This window comes from Canis lupus, chromosome 3 (assembly GCF_048164855.1).
Source record: "Canis lupus baileyi chromosome 3, mCanLup2.hap1, whole genome shotgun sequence".
Classification (NCBI taxonomy): Eukaryota; Metazoa; Chordata; class Mammalia; order Carnivora; family Canidae; genus Canis; species Canis lupus.
In genome coordinates, this window is record NC_132840.1 from 21,409,183 (window position 1) to 21,421,191 (window position 12,009).

The following is a 12,009-nucleotide window of genomic DNA, read 5'->3' on the forward strand; positions in this document are numbered from 1 at the left end:
AGGGGCCTTGCGGAGCCGAGTCTCACAGGCTGCTACTTCCTGGTCAGAGGCAGCGCTTAGTCTAAAGCTCCTGCCGCCAAAATAAAGGGGTCCGTCCGCCCTGGAGTCCGGAGGAGAAAGGACGGGGGCTACGGGGTGCCGCGTGGGCCAAGCCGCGCCGCCCGCCGCCCGCCGCCCGCCGCCCGCCGCCCGCCGCCGCCGCGAGCGCACCTGCCCCGGAGCCCGCCGCCAGCTCGGGGTGTGGCTCGGGCCATGTGCGGAGCCAGAGCTCGGAAATGGGGAACCGGGGGAGCGGGAGTGCAAACCATTGAGCCAGAAGGCACGTGGGGGAAAGGGGAAGCGCGCGGGGCCGAGGACTCCTGGGGTGCGCCGCGACTCGGCTCCCCGCCCGGGGCGGACCGCGATTCCTTCCCGGTGCTACATCCTCGGGGCTTCGAAGGTTAGACTCGTGCTGTTTATTTCTTTGGCTTTCCTATCCGGGGCAGTTTTCGCAGGGCTGGGAGGTAGGTGCCTAGTGTTTGTTGTTCAGCTGGTAAGTACTGGCTGATTGTCAGAGTAACCAAAGCAGTAATCACAGCCAAGGGGTCCCCCAGACTCAGCGCCTGCAGGCCGCCTTCTCCCGTCTACCGTCCTTGCTTCCAGGAACCCCGACCCCAGCTCAGCTTCTGCACCCGAGGGGTGCAAGCAGCCTTCTCCCGTCTACCATCCTTGCTTCCGGGAACCCCGATCCCAGCTCAACTTCTGGACCTGAGGGGTGCAAGCCACCTTCTCCCCATCTACCGTCCTTGCTTCCAGGAACCCCGATCCCAGCTCAACTTCTGGACCTGAGGGGTGCAGGCCGACTTCTCCCCATCTAGCGTCCTTGCTTCCAGGAACCCCGATTCCAGCTCAGCTTTTGTCCCTGAGGGGGGCAGGCTGCCTTCTCCCCATCTAGCATCCTTGCTTCCAGGAACCCCGATCCCAGCTCAGCTTCTGCACCTGAGGGTGCAGGCCACCTTCTCCCCGTCTACCGTTCTTGCTTCCAGGAACCCCGATCCCAGCTCAGCTTCTGGACCTAAGGGGTGCAAGCCGCCTTCTCAGCATCTACCATCCTTGCCTTCTCACCATCTACCTTCTTGCTTCCAGGAACCCCAATTCCAGCTCAACTTCTGCACCTGAGGGGTGCAAGTCCCCTTCCCACTGTCTACCGTCCTTGCTTCCAGGAACCCCGATCCCAGCTCAGCTTCTGCACCCGAGGGGTGCAAGCCGCCTTCTCAGCGTCTACCATTCTTGCCTTCTCACAATCTACCGTCCTTGCTTCCAGGTACCCCGATCCCAGCTCAGCTTCTGGACCTAAGGGGTGCAAGCCGCCTTCTCCCGTCTACCATCCTTGCTTCCAGGAACCCCGATCCCAGCTCAACTTCTGGACCTGAGGGGTGCAAGCCGACTTCTCCCCATCTAGCGTCCTTGCTTCCAGGAACCCCGATTCCAGCTCAGCTTTTGGCCCTGCGGGGGGCAGGCTGCCTTCTCCCCATCTAGCATCCTTGCTTCTAGGAACCCCGATCCCAGCTCAGCTTCTGCACCTGAGGGTGCAGGCCGCCTTCTCAGCGTCCACCATTCTTGCCTTCTCACCATCTACCGTCCTTGCTTCCAGGAACCCCGATCCCAGCTCAGCTTCTGCACCCGAGGGGTGCAAGCCACCTTCTCCCCGTCTACCATTCTTACTTCCAGGAACCCCGATCCCAGCTCAGCTTCTGCACCTGAGGGTGCAAGCTGCCTTCTTCTCCCCATCTAGCGTCCTTACTTCCAGGAACCCCGATTCCAGCTCAGCTTCTGGCCCTGAGGGGGACAAGCCGCCTTCTCCCCGTCTACTGTCTTGCTTCCAGGAACCCCGATCCCAGCTCAGCTTCTGGACCTAAGGGGTGCAAGCTGCCTTCTCACCGTCTACCATCCTTGCCTTCTCACCGTCTACCTTCTCGCTTCCAGGAACCCCAATTCCAGCTCAACTTCTGCACCTGAGGGGTGCAAGTCCCCTTCCCACTGTCTACCGTCCTTGCTTCCAGGAACCCCAATTCCAGCTCAACCTCTGCACCTGAGGGGTGCAAGCCGCCTTCTCACCATCAACCGTTCTTGCTTCCAGGAACCCTGATTACAGGCTCAACTTCTGGATGTAAGGAGTGCATTTAGAAACTTAGTTTTTTTTTTTTTTTTAAGATTTTATTGATTTATTTAACAGAGAAAGAGAGCACAAGCAGGGGGAATGGCAGAGGGAGAGGGAGAGGGAGAAGCAGGCTCCCAGCCGAGCAGGGAGCCTGATGCAGGACTCCATCCCAGGACCCCAGGATCATGACCAGAGCTGAAGGCAGCCACTTAACCAACTGAGCCAGGCAGGGCCCCCTAAACTTCTGTTATTGTATCTTGTACTTCTTGATTCAAAGTGGTGCTGTGCATTTAGTCAGCTCTCTCTGAGCCTCCTGTATCCTGCTATCTTTGAGTCAGGATTTGTTTCCCTGAGGGAAGAAAGTGAGTGAGGCCTTTAATCAGTGATCAGTTCTTTATGTTTTGGCTGAAAGGATGGTTATCTTTGAATAACACCAAGACCGCAAGTTGCCCTGTATTTGGGATATCCTTCTTATGAGTAGTGTTAAAAAGAATAGGTCTTTCTGGTTTTATTTTTTGAGAAAGAGAATCTTAGGATCTCGTGGCTCTGAGATTATGAAATCAAGGGTGGGATGCTGGGACTCCTGGGTGATTCAGCCGTTGAGCGTCTGCCTTTGGCTCAGGGTGTGATCCCAGAGTTCCCCGGGGATTGAGTCCAACATCAGGCTCCCCGCAAGGAGCCTGCTTATTCCTCTCCCTATGTCTCTGCCTTCTCTCTGTGTCTCTCATGAATAAATAAATAAAATGTTTAAAAAATTAAAAAAAGAGTGAGATGTTTGACCAAGCCACCCACAGGCCCCACAATGGGTCTTTTTTTTAAGGGGGGGGTGTATCTCAGACAAAAAAATTCAACTGTCAAAGATTTAATTTACTTATTAATTAATGAGGCATATAAAATGATACAGTTGGTTCAGAGATAAATCCAAAAGGCAGACATGTATCTAGGCAGTAGGAATGAATGTGCTTAATAGCTGAACTTACTTAATAGATGCAGAACTGGTTTCTACAGTGAGGGAGGCACATCAAATGAACTTTGATCAGACAAAATTGACTTTATGTCTAATATCTATGGACAAGAATCACTAGCATTGCTATCAGGTCTCTGCTATTTATAAAGTAATAAATAGCTTAAAGAAAGGAGAAGACCCCGTGGAACCAGATAATCCGGAAGGGTGTGCCAGATGTTTGGTTGTTCACTGAAGACACCTAATAATCTTTTTGGCCCATTTCAAAGTCCTTCACAAGAAAGGAAGAGTGGAGGGATCCTCACCCCCACGATTCTCATCACCCCCACACTTGTCTTGCCTATGCTTTTTGATCCTGGTTTAGGCTTGTTTATCATGACTTTGAAAGTGCACCCCTTGCTGTAGGAAATGGCATGGTAAAATCATTCATTAAAATATTTAACAGGGACGGCAGGCATTGACCAAAACAATTCTGTTTTTTAAGGGTTTTCATCTCTTTCTCAACAAAATTGGTATGTTTTTAAAAATCTCTTATGCAAGTCATTTCCCCTCGTCAAGCCTCAGCTTTTGTTTTATCTCTAAAATATGAGATTAGACTTGATTTCTACGGTTTCTTCCTGTTTTAAGACTAGTTCAACTCAGAGGTTTGGGTTTATTTTTTTGTTGTTGTTGTTATTGTTTTACCTCTCCCTGATTTCACTGAAGCTCTGGGATAAGAAAACCTAGTATTTCCCATCCCTTTGGCAGGGATGGGAAACATCCCATGTCCCAAGCTAGTTCTGTTTATCCTTCAGGAGCTGGTTTCCAGCTCATCACTTGTCCCAGGAAGCAGCCCTTTTAAAGCAGAGGCTGCATTCAAACATATGAAAAGATGCTCAGGCTCATTCAAAGTAAAAGGAGTGAATGCAAATTTGAAGTACAAGGAGATGCCATTTTTCACTTAGTAGATTGGCAAAGATGAAAGTTTGGTAATACTTGATGTTGGCAAACAGACTCAGCTGATGCAATTGTAAATTTGTTCATCTTTTTGTAGCTCAAGATAGCAATATGAACCACAAAAATTTAAATGTACATGCCCTCTGACCCAGCAATTCCCCTTAGGACTTTATCCTACAGATAGACTTAACCACATGTACAAAGCTGTTTGCACTTGAGTACATACGGTAGCATGCTGTAGAAGCAAAAAGCTGGCAGCACCCTGCATGCTGTGAATATTTTAGGGAAAATATGTCGTACACACAAATAGGAATACTGTGCTGTACAATTGTAAAAAGAAATTGAGACAGATTTTCATGAATTCAAATGTATGGTCTTCAAGGTATATCAAGTTTATTATGTCACACTGTGTGTGTTCTTGTGTAAGAAAGCAGAGTGGGGGGGGCAGCCCCGGTGGCCCAGTGGTTTAGTGCCGCCTTCAGCCCTGGGTGTGATCCTGGAGACCCAGGATTGAGTCCCACGTCAGGCTGCCGGCATGGAGCCTGCTTCTCCCTCTGCCTCTCTCTTTCTCTCTCTCTCTGTCATGAATAAATAAATAAAGTCTTTTTAAAAAATTTAAAAAAGAAAGCAAGCAGAGTGGGGAGATACGTATGTTTATATGTACAGAGAATATCCCTGGACAGATAATACAAGAAATGGGTCTGTCATTTGTTAATTTTTTAACCACGTATTTATTTTTGAATACATGGAAACATAATGAAATGAGACAATACAACAATTGGCAAAACATTCAAATGTCATAGAATAGACTACCCAAAACATGAAAAGCTCTTCTTTTCATCAGGGAAATGCAAACTTAAACCACAGTGAAATATTTACACACTCACCAGAATAAAACGAAAAAGCACGAAGCATTGACAAGCATCTGGAGTAACTAGAACTTCCATGCACTGCTCGTGGGAAGGTCATTATTAAACCCCCATGGACAACTATTACTATCTGCTGACACTGAACATGTACAAACTTATGCTCACCAAAAGACATGTGCTAGAACGTTCACACAGCACTGTCCACAATTACCCCAAACTGGAAATAACCTAAATGCCCATGACTGGCAGAATGAATAAACAGTGTATACTCACACCATGAACTGCTTTACAACAATAGAAATCAACCTCTCAAGTACATGTTGGGTTAAAGACGCTAAGACATAAGACCATGCATACTATATGATTCCATTACTAAAAGGTTCAAAATCAGGCAAAACTCATCTTTGTTATAGAAAGATGGCCCAACAGTGGTCACCATTGAATTAATCATACTCCATGGTTTGATCTGGGTGCTAGTTGTATGGGTGCCCACTTGGTGTCAGTTCATCCAGCTATGTACACTTGGGATTTGTGCACTCCATTTCAAGTAAACAGCGGGAGAGAAAGAGAGGGATGCTTCTAGAAGTTGTACAGTGGAAAATCAGAGGTTTCTTCTGGAAGGGGGTTTGGGTTGTTCCTTATTTTTTACCACGGCCTTTGTGGTGTTGAATGCAACGGCCAAAATAGGGAAGCCAGAAGGCTGACAGTCCACAAACCATGGCATTGGACCAGGCCCAGAGAGCCTAAAGAATCCAATGTACTATGATGTGTCCTGAATTCCTTTTCACAGGGACACCTCACCTCCAGTTGTGGGTAGAGCCTGCAGGGGCATCATGCCCATGCTTGGTGGGGAAGGTGTGTGGCTAGTGGACGTGTATGGAGAACCTACCGAGTCCCATGCTCTGGGCTTGGCCTTCTGTGTCACCTCAATAACTCTCATGCCCTTCAGTTCAGAAACTGTACTGTGGTGTCTTCCTCCCTGGAGTGCTTTCTAAAATTTCCTCCTCCCTCCCATTCCCACGGTAGTTCAGTTCCCCCCTCCCTGCTTTGCTCCTTGTCACACCTCAGTTTTATTTATCATGTATCTTTTACTTAGTCACTTACTCCAGTGTTTATCTCTGGCTATAGCACAAGCCTCATGAAAGGCAGGTAGTTTTGTTGCTTTTGTCCACTAGCACAGCCCCAGCTCGATCAACCAATTAATATGCATGTAATGAGTGAGTGAACACACTATGGGTGGCTCCTTTCATAGATGAAGAAACAGGCTCAGGTTAAGCAGTGTGCTCAAGGTCACACAGCTAGGAGGGGAGAGCCAGGATTCAGGACAGATCTGTCTTTGCTGCTGTAATACACATATACTCCCTTCATCCTCACAGCCCTAGGAAGCTGGTGTGATCCCTTTGCACAGCTAATGAAACTGAGGCTTAGAATGAAGTGATTGCCCAACGGAAGCAGAAAGCACAGCTAGCCTGTGCTGCCTCCCTTCTGTCCGTCTGTGAAGATCCTGTTCTTCAGACCATTACAAACTCCTTCTTCAAGGAGTCAGAGGCCAGGCTGTGTACCAGTGCAGCTCTATACCAAGCCCTGATGGCTTGCTTGTTCCAGCTGCCAAAGGCCCCATCACCAAGTCTCCTGGAAGTCCTGGAAGCAAGCGCCTGCCCATTTGTGCTCATCTTCTTGTCCCCCGCCCCCCTTGTCTTAAACTCACTGGTTTATTTGACAAGCATTTAATGATCTACTCTGTATTTAGCACCTTGCTAGGTGCTGCAGACACATGAGTAAGCAAAACCAGACAATGTCCCTGCCTGTTACAGAGCACACAAACTAAGTGAACAAGTTAATAAGTGCACAATTACAAACAGGCGTTCCTATAAAGGAAAAGGATATTGTGTGGTGAAAGGGTATACCTGGAATCTGGCCTGGCCTGGCCTGGTCTGGCCTGGAGGTCACATGGCTTCGTTTTGGGTGTGATAGGTGAAGGACACGTGGGTATTTGATAAGCAAGGGGATGCAGGGGATGGAGGTAGAGGGTTCCAGGCAAAAGGGTAGATGGGGAGGACTTACAGTAGAAAGCAGCACGGATTGCTGGAAGTACTATAAGGGGCCAGTGTGCAGAGGGTGAGGGAGAGTGAGGAGACCAGTCTGGAGAGCTTGGAAGGGCCAGGTCAAGCTCCACCCGAACAACCAGAAGGATTCTGGCTGTGTCAGGGGCAGTAGGAAGCCGCTGGAGGATTCAGTCACCTTTGTGGTTTCTAAAGGTGACTTTAGCTGCTTTGTGGAGAGCAGAGCTGGGGAAGGACAAGGACAGATGCAAGGAAATGTCAAGTAATGTTGACAGAGCCATCGGGTTAGAGCACTCAGCATTTTGTCTAAAAGTATCTTTCCCACAGGTTACTAATTATTGACAAAGAGGGGGAAAAAACCCTTTACAGTAAAGAAATCTGTTACCATCTCAACCAGTGGTCAACAGCATCAGCAATAATGAGACAACTGATACGGTGCCTCCTGGTCCAATGCCCTGAGGAGGACACATCCCTGCTGCTCAGCACTGCTCAGCACTGCTGCCCACACTGTGCTCCCTGACTATCCGGGGCAGGTAGAAAACCCACCCTGACAGACAAAACAACCAGCTTGTGCTCTAAATACGCATCAGTGCCTGGAAGGACACAGAAAAGTTGGGAACTACTCCAGCCTTTGAAGATGGAGGAAGGCGCCCCCAGCCAAGGGATGCTGGAGGTCCCCAGAAGCAGGATCAACAAGGAGGCCATCCTCCCCCAGGGCCTTCAGAAGGAAGGCAGCCCTGCCAATACCTTGATTTTAGAACTTGACCTCCAGTACTGTAAGATAATAAATCTGTGTTGTTATAAGCCACAACATTTGTGGCAATATGTTCCAAAGGGGGAGGAAATAGGCATGGTGGGCCACTAGAAGCAGAAGTGATGCTAAGGCACATCGCCTGGTTGTGCTCCTATTACTTTTTCAGAGCCACCCTCTAGTCAAAGTATTTTTGAGTATTGACTCAGCCATCCAATAAATTTACTATTTCTCCCACCCTTTCTTCATGTCCTTTATACAATATCACGAGAGAGCTCAGCAAATGCTTTGTCCTGGATATCTGGTTGCATTCCCCCACCTGCTCAGAGTCTGTCTTCCTCAGTTTCCTGTGGGGACCCACACTCCCCGTGCTCTTCACCCAAGGAGCCAGCCTCACTCCTCTCCAGGTATGGCCAATCCACTTATCCCCACAACCTGGCTTCAGAGATTGATTCAAGGGGTGAGCATGTGACCAATGTTGGTCCATTTAGATCAAATCCTAGGACTTCTTCTGGAAATACTGAAGGGCAGAGTCCTTTCCCCCTGGGGTTGCTAAGTTGAAAGAACTATTTGCCGGTTGTTCCTGAAGACCACCTTGTAAAAAAAGCACCTGATCCTAGAATGAAGCCAGCTCACAGGGAAGCAAGTAGGGGAGAGAGACTGAGCTCTGATGACATCACTGGCCCCCCTGGATCCTGCTGAGCCAACCCCAGAATTTAGGTGTGTTATATGAGCCAACATATTCCCTTTTTCTGGAAAAAAAGTTTAAATTCTATGACTTACAATTGAAAGAATCTTGGTAAATACACCTTCCAGGTCCAAACGCACTATTTCTAGCATATTTCCTGACTTAGCAGTCTTCACATTTCACAACAGAAATATGGTTAACCTAGCATGCATGACTTGGTCTTTGTCATCGGTGCTTCCTCTTCTGAGGGGTCACAAATATTTTTTGTGAGTAATCTGTCCTGAGTATTTCCCACGCCCAATGTCCAGTTCACTGGCCCGTGGCTTGGAGAACTCTCTCCTCCACCTTTTTTTTAATGGCCACGTAGCTCCCTCTCTCCAACCTTCCAGCAAAGTCAGAAGATCTTTTATGAGATGGAGAGAGGGTTCACTTTAATCTCTTGAGAAATGATACTTTCCCCAAATGGAATCTGACCCTGAATGAGCTCACATTTTCCAGTTTTCCTGAATAGTTGTCATCACCAGAGTCAGGTCAGAGCTGCTTGAGTCTTGGCCTCATGCTGTGTTCACTCACTAAACTAGGTGAGGAGTTCCCCCATCCACAGATACAATAATCCTCTTCCCATAAAGTCCACCAGATGGGCTCGTATTCTGCTGGAGGCACTAACAGCATGCCCACCTATCTGTTGTGTCCACTTAAGGGAATGAAGGCTACCTCACACTCCTTCCCTTCCTGAGTTCATATCAAACTTGAAATACTCCCAGATCCAGCTTCTCATACATGCTGGCCACACCGAGCTGGTCAAGCAAATCTGGATCAGAAGCAGCTCTAGCACTGAGGGCCCCATAACTCCAGCTTTATCTTTTTGTTCTCTAAACTTTGCCAAGCAAGTCTTAATTCCTGGAGGTCATCTTCTCGGGGACCAGCAGGTGCATTCAGGGCACAGGAAAGATTCTTGGTCATCAGTTCACATCACCTTTTTTCCTAAGTGGCGGAACTCCAGATCCTCCTGTGTAACCCCTAGGACTTCAGAGAACCTGCAATTTTCTAAAACTGCCCTATTTCAGAGAGCACTGCATTTATTTAGCCGGGGCGTTATTATTTCATACAAGCAACCACCAGAAGGAGCACTAGAGCTCTGTAATGCAGCTGTGGAAACCTGTTTGCAGAATGTGAGCCCACTCTCTGGGATCATAAGAATTTAGGTGCTGGTGCTGGTGCTGGAACCCAGTTTTGGCTATTTGGCTGGTGCTGGAACCCAGTTTGACAAAACCTCCAAATTACTGGGAGTGTCAGTTTGTTTCTATAACCCCTTTCCTCTTGAAAAAGCTTCCATAGGAGACATTCCTCTTTTTTTTTTTTTTAACCTCTTTTCTTCTCTTTTTAAATTTTAGAGACGTGGAGGAAGCAAGAACCCTTGGACTGAAAGTCATTTACTCCATTTGCTGACCAGATGCAGACTGGCCTAGAACTTTTGGTGCAGGCAAGGGGTGGATTCTATCAGCTGTTAGTAAGATGCACCCCTTTAAAAAATCAATCAGGCCTCAGATTGCCCTCGTATAGCATGCATCCTTGCCTGACTTACTTTAAAAGTCTGCTAGTTACCGTCTCCCTGGAATGGGAAGATACGCAGGGCCCGGCAGCAAGGGGAACCAGGCCTCCCTCCCCGGCTCCAGGCCGGGGCTCCCCAGGCCTCCCGACCCAGGTCACCAAATCCCCCAGTCCCGAGCTCGCAGAGCGGCCCGTCCCACCCAGCGCTTCCCCGGGGGAGCCCTGGTTTTGAGCAGCCCCAGGAAACCGGCTCCAGGACTTTCCGGAACGGCGGCCCAAGGGGGGAGCCCGAGCGCGCGAGCCGCGACGGCAGGACCGGGACAGGCGCGCCGCGACCCTCGGGCTCCAGCCGCCAGCAGCGCCCCGCCCCGTCACGTGACCCGCGCCCGGGCCGCCCGCGTGGGGCGGGGCGGGGCCGCTCTCGCGCCTGCGCAGACGGCGCCGGGCGGGGGGCGGGACCGGCCAGCTGACTGACAGCTCGAGCGCTGGCGCCTCGGAAGGACCCGGCTCTCAGGCCCGCGCAGTGGCCGCAGCGCGGAGCCCGGAGGCGGCCGCTCGTTCCCCGGCCCGACCCGCCGGCCGGCGCCCCGCCGCGGTGAGAGAGGCTCCCGCCGGCGCCCGTGGGGGGGAAGCGCGTCAGTGGTCCGGGCGGCGCGGGGCTACCCGAGGGCCAGCGGGCGACGGGCCGTGGGATGGCGGGGCGGGGGTCGGGGCCTCGGGGGCTGCTGCAGGGGCGGCGCGGCTGGGGTCGGCGGGGATGGGGGGCCGGGAGCCCGCCGAGTGCGGGCCGTGCGGCACCTGCTGGGGATGGGCACGGCCCCCCCCCACCCCGTGCAGCTGGTGTCGGCCGGTGGCTTTGGGGTGGAGTCGGCTCCTCAATCTTGGGGGAAGAAGAACCCCCCGATTCCTGCAAGGACATGCTGGGGAGGGGCGGCTGCAGCCAGGATGGGAAAGACATCTGCCAACTCGTGCTGGGTGTTCAGTCCCAAGTTCGCTGCCTCTCTGCCCGGGAGGCGGACGGGTGGGGTATGGGGTGAGGGAGAGCGGGCTCTGGATGGGGTGCCGCCCCGTCAACTCGCCCTGTGCCTTCCCAGGCTCCCCGGCCCCGTGGACGTTTGCGGAGGGCACAGCAGCGCGGGCGCAGCGGGAGCAGCTCAGCTTACAGCAGCTGGTTCAGGGGGCTCTGACCCAGGGGCCCGGGAACTGGAAGGGACTGGATGTGGTCTTCCTGGAGCTGGGTGCATTTTCCCGCCAGTTCGGGGTTTGTGCTTTCTTAGGTTGCACCTTGATTGGATTTCAGAGAAGGACTTTGCAGTGGGCACTAGCCGTGGCCAGCTCCTCCGACTCTGTGGTGAAGTGTAGGGCAAGGGTGCCAACCTGCAGATGAGCAGGAACTTGCCTCTGAGCTGGCACCGGCGAGGCCACCTGGTGTGGAGGCTGTCGGTATGGTGAGTCAGTGGTAGAGGCTGGCAGACAGCTGTCGGGGACCAGGCTGCTTTAGCCAGGCTGCCACCCAGACCACTGTCACCTAATGCTAACGTCTTCAGACTCGTCTCACTGGAGGGACCCCTCCCGAAAGCTACACAGGGGCAGCCAAGATCTACAACAGGGAATTAAGCAAAGAAAATAAAAGAATGACTTTGATTGGTTACGCATGAGCACTCCCCTGAGTCTTTTACAGGTTTTCTCTTTGAAAGTTCATGTTTTCTCATTATTCAGTCTCTCCCTTCCACCTGTTTTTATGTCCATTTTGTTCAGAAATAAGCCTGCTTACGCATATGAAGCACAGGGCAAAAGGCTTTTGTGATCACCTCACAATGAAAAAGTTGACTCATGAGATTTTCCTTTTTCCAGAAAAGAAATGAAGATGACTGAGGATTCACACATAGGCACTCTTAGCGATTACAGATTATCTGCAGCCTCTTGTGTGGTTCTGGGACACGTTCCCATGTTGTCCTGCAGTGTGTGTCTTTTGTATGTCTTTTATATGTGTCAGTTAATATGAAGGTGGTTTGTATTAATTGAGAATGTAACGACCAAAGACAGT

General features: G+C 50.8%; 1 protein-coding gene and 1 long non-coding RNA gene across 4 annotated transcripts in view; both read left to right on the forward strand.

Annotated features, from left to right (window-relative positions):
- Positions 1-197: 197 nt before the first annotated feature.
- Positions 198-7,960, forward strand: LOC140629994 (uncharacterized). The gene is made up of 2 exons (XR_012027777.1): positions 198-439; positions 7,300-7,960. It is a non-coding gene; the product is annotated as an uncharacterized lncRNA (long non-coding RNA).
- Positions 7,961-10,413: 2,453 nt separating this feature from the next.
- The window catches only part of KIAA0513 (KIAA0513 ortholog), a 59,529-nt gene continuing 57,933 nt past the window's right edge, over positions 10,414-12,009 (forward strand). For all 3 annotated transcript variants that reach the window (XM_072819489.1, XM_072819492.1, XM_072819491.1), the window contains exon 1: positions 10,414-10,557. The gene's annotated coding sequence lies outside the window, so the exon portion shown is untranslated. The remainder of the gene's footprint in view (positions 10,558-12,009) is intronic.